General features: G+C 32.5%; 1 pseudogene; it reads right to left on the bottom strand.

Annotated features, from left to right (window-relative positions):
- Nucleotides 1–5,514: 5,514 nt before the first annotated feature.
- LOC141492185 (vesicle-associated membrane protein 4 pseudogene) lies at nucleotides 5,515–5,951 on the bottom strand (annotated as a pseudogene).
- Nucleotides 5,952–6,952: the final 1,001 nt, after the last annotated feature.

The raw sequence follows: 6,952 nt of genomic DNA, 5'->3' as shown, positions 1-6,952 counted from the left end.
TTCAGAAAAAGAAATTGAAGAAACTCTCAATAAACACCCTAAGAAAAAGTCTACAATTCCAGGTGAATTTACAAGTGAATTCTACCAAACCTTTAAGAAACAATTAATTCATATTCTACATAATTTTAAAATATAGCAGAGGAAGGATTTCAGCCAAACTCCTTTTATGATACTAACATGGTGGTACCTGGTACCTAAACCAGGAAGAACCAAAAATAAAGAAAATCACGAACCAATCTCCCTAATGAATATTGATGAAATAATCTTAAATAAAATTTTAGCAATGATACTACAGCAGGTTATTACCAGGATAATACACCATGACCAGGTTGGTTTTATAGCAGGTAGTCAGGGATGGTTCAACATTAGGAAAACACTCAACATAATTAAACATATCAATAGTAAAACAAGAGAAATCATATGATTATCTCAATAGATTCTGAAAAAGCCTTTAACAACAATGGATGTTTTATATAACCACTAGAAAGTATAGAATACATGGAGTTTTCCTTAAAATGATAAATAGTAGCTATCTAAAACCATCAACAAATATTATATTTAATAGGAATAAATTCAGAGCATATCCAATAAATCTAGGGGTGAAACAAGGATGTCCATTATCACCATTACTATTCAATATAGTATTGGAAATGCTAGAAGTAGCAATAAGAAAAGAAAAAGAAATTGAAGGAATCAGAATTGGCAATGAGGAAGAAAAACTTTGACTCTTTGCAGATGATATAAATGGTATACCTAGAATACGCAAGGAAATCACCTAAAAAACTTCTTGAAACAATTACCACATTTATCAAAGTAGCAGGACATAAAATAAACCCACATAAGCCATCAGCATTTCTATATATGAACAACAAAATCCAAGTACAGGGGATGGAAAGAGAAACTCCATTTAAAATAACTATAGATAACATTAAATCCTTGGGAATCAATCTCCCAAGACAAACCCAGAAATTTTATGAGTGTAATTATAAAGCACTCCTCACCCAAATAAAGTCAGATCTAAATATTGGGAAAATTCACAAATACTCATGGTTAGGTGGACCTAATATAATAAAAATGACAATTTTACTCGAATTAAATTACTTATTAAGTGCCATATCAATCAACCAAATAACTATTTACTGAGCTAGAAAAATAGTAACAAAATTCATTCATCTGGAGCAATAAAAGGGAATGAATAGCAAGGGAACTGATGAAAAAAATGTAGAGGAAGGTGGCCTAGCTCTACCATATCTAAAGCAATACTCTTAGGCAACAGTCATCAAAACTGTCTGGTACTGGTTAAAAGTAGAGCAATGGTTCAATGGTTTGAAAGAAATCCCAGTAAATGACTACAATATACTATTATTTGACAAACACAAAGAGATCAGTTACTGTAATAAGAATTTTCTATTTGGCAATAATTGCTGGGGAAAACTGAAAAATAGTATGGCAAAAACTAGGCATAGATCCACATCTCAAACCCTATATCAAAATAAGATCAAGATGGGTATAGGATTGAGACATAAAGATCAACATCAAAGATAAATTAACAGAACAATAAATTATCTATTTGATTTATGAAAATGGGATAAATTTATGATCCAACAAGAATTAGAACACATTATAAACTGCAAAATGAATGATTTTGACTAGCACTAATGAAAATCAAAATTGCCAAAATTAAGAAGAAAGTTGAAAACTAGGAAACAATTTTCACAACTAGGAGTTCTGATATATAGAGAAATGCATCAAATTTATAAGTTCACAAGTCATTCCCCAAATGATAAATGATCAAAGGATATGAACAGTTTTCAAATGAAGAAATCAAAGCTATTTATAATCATATGAAAAATACTCCAAATCATTATTGATTAGAGAAATGTAAATTAAAACTATAATGAGGTATCATCTCACATCTCAGATTGGCTAAGATGAGAAAAAGGGAAGATCATCAATGTTGGAGAGGTTTGTGGGAGGATTGGGACATTGATGAATTGCTGGTGGAGTTGTGAATGGATCCAATGTTTCTGGAGAGCAACGTGGAATTATGCCCAAAGAGAAATAAAACTGTTCATACCCTTTGACCCAGCAATTCTAATTCTAGGTCTATATCCAGAAGAAATTATAAAAAAATGGTAAAAGTCCTACATTTTCCAAAATATTCAATGCAGCTCTTCTTTGTAGTGGCAAAAAATTGCCAGTTGAGGTAATGCCCATCAACTGGGGAATAGCTAAACAAGTTATTGTGGACTAATACTGTGGAATATTTTATAGTTCTATAAGAAACCACAAATGGTCAGACTCTAGAGAACCATTGTTTGATTTCCAGGATCTGATGCTAAGCTAAGGCAAGAGAACCAAGAGAACAATGTACACATCAACAACAACCTTGTTGGTAGCAATTACTCTCAGCACACCAGAGAGCTGCTACAACAGTATTTGACCAATTGTGACAACAGTATTTGACCAGTTGTGGACTATATTATCCCCATCCAGAAGAAGAAAAACCAAACACACACACAAAAAAAAACCCCACAAAAAAACCTCTTCTAAATCTTAAGAACACTCTATAAAAATTATCTCTTATGTGTTGTATCTCTTTCCCTTAATCCTAATTCCTCATGTTGAAAATTACTAATTTGTAAACATATTTATCAAAATATGTATGTAAAATGCTAACATGACTGTTCCCTGCTGAGGTAAGGGAAGTGGGAAGGGAGGGTGAAGGGAAATCTTGTAACTTGGAAATATGTATGTGCATATGGATGCAAATAAATAAACACTTTTTTAAAGTCAATAATGTTAAATTTTAACCAATAGTGTAATGAAAAGAACATGTCAAATATCTTATTGAAATTGAGTGCTGCAGTAACTGTTCCATGTCTCTGTTCCACTGACTCATTCTTAATGATCCATGATAGTTCTTACTAATCAATATCTCTCCATGCAAAAGTAACAAAAGATTCAGACAATGTTTCATTTTGTAATTTTATCAACCAAAACAGTAGAGTAATCCATTATTCACCTTACATATTCACTTCCAAACAAATTCTGAACAGCAGAACCAAGAAAAAGATGTGATGAAAAAGCCTTTGAATCCAAAAATTATAAAAGATTGGAAGGAATGATCTGTCTCATTAAGACAAGAAGTGTCCCACTAAGTCACAAGCAGGTTCCATCTCAAGAAACAAGTGATCCTGAGTTTGAGTGCAGTGGAACAGACATGTACCAACACTGGGACCACTTACATCATAATTAAGGGAATAGGAAGATTCCACCACCTACCTGAGCATAAGCTAGGCAAACAGATATGTATTCATTGTAGCCCTAGGAGACTCAGAAGCAGGAACTTAAAGAAATTAAAAATAATATAAGAAAAACAAAGAAAAAAATTAGGAAAAAATGAGAGTGATGTAAGAGAAATATGAAAAAAAGAGGTAAAAATTTGGAAAAATAACTGCTTAAAAAGTACAATTGACCAAATGGAAAAAGAGATGCAAAAATACCCTGAAGTAGATAACTCTTTAAAAAGTAAAATTGGGGTGTGACTAGGTGGAGCAGTGGATAGAGCACCAGCCCTGGAGTCAGGAGTACCTGAGTTCAAATTCGACCTCAGACACTTAATAATTCCCTAGCTGTGTGGCCTTGGGCAAACAGCTTAACCCCATTTGCCTTGCAAAAAAACTTAAAAAAAAAGTAAAATAGGTCAAATGGAAAAGGAAGTACAAAAACAACTCCTTAAAAGTTACAATTGGGCAAATGAAAACTAACTCTCTGAGACATGAAGAATCAATCAAACAAAATCAAAAGAATAAAAAAAAACATAATATACCTTATGGGAAAAACATAGAAAATTGATTCAGGAGAGATGATGCCAGACTCATTAGACTAACTGAATAAAATAATCAAAAGAAGCAACCAGTTTATATCTATAAAGAAATTAGCAAGGAAGGCTGCCTAATATTTTAGAAGAATGTAAACTAGGTATTGAAAGAATCCACTAATCTCCTCTGGAAAGAGACATGAAAATAAAAAATTCCAAGGAATATTATAGCCAACTTTACAAAAGTAAAAGTTCAAAGAAAACATAAGAGAAAACACAGAAAGAAACAATCAAATTTGGGGAACTGCAAACTGTTTTAAAATAGGACTTATTAGCTGCCACATTAAAGGATCTGAGGCAATGAGACCTATATTTCAAAAGGTAAAGCATAAGGAGAACAGAATTAAATCAAAATTTGATCTCTAATATTGGTACAACATAAGGATAAACAGGTAAAAAAAAACATAAGGGAGTCAATAGAACTCAACTATTTACATCTTTCCAAAGCAAGAGTATATTTGCAATTCTTTTTCTAAAAATTTATTTCATATCTTATTTTTCCTCAAGTCACATACAGAAACAATGTTGAATGTTCATTTTTAGAACTTTCTTTCCCTTCTTCCATTCCCAACCTCTTCATATTGAGAAAACAAACAATTCCATATAGATTTTATATGTGCAGTCAAGCAAACTTTTCCATATTAGTCATTTTGTGAAAGTAAACAGACACCCCCCCCCCAAACAAAAAACATCAAGAAAATAATTTTAACAAGTAAAAAAATACAACAGTAATCTTCAGCCTGTATTAAGATACTATAAGTTCTTTCTCTGGGGATAGATCACATTTTTATCAGAAATCTGTCAGAGTAGTCTCAGTTTGTGAAAAGCTAGGTTATTAATAGGTGATGGTCTAGCAATATTGCTGTTATTTTGTGCACAGTATATTTCACTTTGCATTAAATCATGTAAGTCCTTCCGGGTTTTTCTGAGAGCATTTTGATTATCATTTCTTTGTTTTATTTTTATAGGCAAAATGGATTAGAAGGAGCAATATTGAAAACATGCTTCTCCATAAATAAATGGAAACTTAAATTTCCAAAATTTAAATTTTTATATGGGAAAAATTATATATTTTATAATCATCATTTGAATGGTTACCATCCCTTTATACCTAATGTTTCATCTCTTACCTCCTATTCTATTACTGAAATTGATGCAATCCCCACCTTTCTGGTTTACAATAGGAAATGCTAAATTATGAATATTATCATCAATTTTTTACTCTATTTACAAAAGTAGATGTTTCTTTTTCAGATCATTTTTTGATCTTTATAAAAATTTTTATTTATTTAAGGAAATGGGTTAAGTGACTTGCCCAAGGTCACACAGCTAAATAATTATTAAGTATTAGAGGCTGCATTTGAAATCAGGTCCTCCTGACTCCAGGGTCAGTGCTCTATCCATTGCACCAACTATCTGCCCTTTATAAGATAAATTAAAGATAGCATATTTTGGTGAACTGGGGGGAGCTAGTAGGGAACTTCTCAATGCTCCAATTGAAGTGGACATGCCTCTTTTTACTTCTTGAGGAAAAAAAACACTTTAGAAAGTTATATACATATCATTATATTGTACTGAAATCTTTTTTTATTTTTAATTATCTAAGAAATTGCTTTATTGGAGATTTCTAGTCACCAAATCAAGTTCAATATTTCCCAGACAATAGAAATGATAATAATAAACAAAAGGATAACAGTACCCAGGGCCATGATGGCTTTCATTTTGCCATTCCATTTCATATGACCACAATTGTCTTAGAAGTTATTGAGATCTATTGCTAAAAGCTGTTGCATTATAAGATAAGCTTTCTGATTTGTCTTGTAGCTCATCCAGTCTCTCTCTTTTTTCAGTCCCTTTTGTTCTATTCTTGCATGACATCAAGTACTTCATACACATGATTCTGTTTATTTCAGATTTTGTCATACTGAGGTCCAAATTTTGGTCCAGATGGTCCACTGAGGAAAAATTCTCTTCATCATCTGAATCTCCTTCCAAGATCTTTCCATTCACTTTTCATAGAACTATGGAAACCATCCTCATTTAGGTTTCACCTGAATTTAAGATGCATCTTTATTACTTATTTTCTTTTCCCCAACTTTACCATCCCTAGGAGAAGTGCTCTAGAGACTTGCTTCGGGTTCCAGGGTAGGTCTGTGTTGCGGCCTTTTCCAACTCTTCTTCCTGTGGAAAGACCACTCCCCAACTTGTCTTGTGCCAGAAAATTGCTTCACTCAGTAGATGTGTGGGTTCTGTCACTCTAGATTTTGGTTAGAGTCATAATTTAAAGTATTTGGAGTGATCTAGGGAAGGAAATAGAATTAAGCAATCTTATCACTGTCCCTTCATTTATCTTTTGAATCTTCTTTTACAATTGGTCAATTCTAATTATTATCTTTTTTCCATTTATCCCAATTGTGTTTCTGAGAGAATTATTTCATTTTTGCATTTGTCCAATTGTATTTTCTTTTTTCAATTCAATTCAACATTTATTTTTGAAAGATTTTATTTGTTTTGAATTTTACAATTTTCCCCTAATCTTGCTTCACTTTCCCCCACCCCACAGAAGGCATTCTGTTAGTCTTTACATAGTTTCTATGATAGGCATTGATCTAAGTTGAATGTGATGAGAGAGAAATCATATCCTTAAGGAAGTATGAGATATAGCGTAAAGTATGAGATATAGCAAAATTGCATACTAAGATAACTTTTTTTTAAAAATTAAAGGTAATAGTATTTGGTCTTTGTTTAAACTCAACAGTTCTTTCTCTGGAGAAAGATGCTATTCTCCATCACAGATATCCCAGTATTGTGCCTGATTGTTGCACTGATGGAGTGAACAAGTGCATTAAGGTTGATCATCACCACTATGTTGCTGTTAGGGTGTACAATGTACTTCTGTTTCTGCTCATCTTGCTCAGCATCAGTTCATGCAAATCCTTCCAGACTTCTCTGAATTCCCATCCCTTCTGGTTTCTAATAGAACAATAGTGTTCCATAATGTACATATACCACAATTTGCTCAGCCATACCCCAATTGATGGATATTCACTCAATTTCCAATCCTTTGCC

Source organism: Macrotis lagotis, chromosome 6, assembly GCF_037893015.1.
Source record: "Macrotis lagotis isolate mMagLag1 chromosome 6, bilby.v1.9.chrom.fasta, whole genome shotgun sequence".
NCBI classification, from domain to species: Eukaryota; Metazoa; Chordata; class Mammalia; order Peramelemorphia; family Peramelidae; genus Macrotis; species Macrotis lagotis.
The sequence above is the reverse complement of the archived record's forward strand: the minus strand, read 5'-3'. Positions and strand labels throughout refer to the sequence as shown.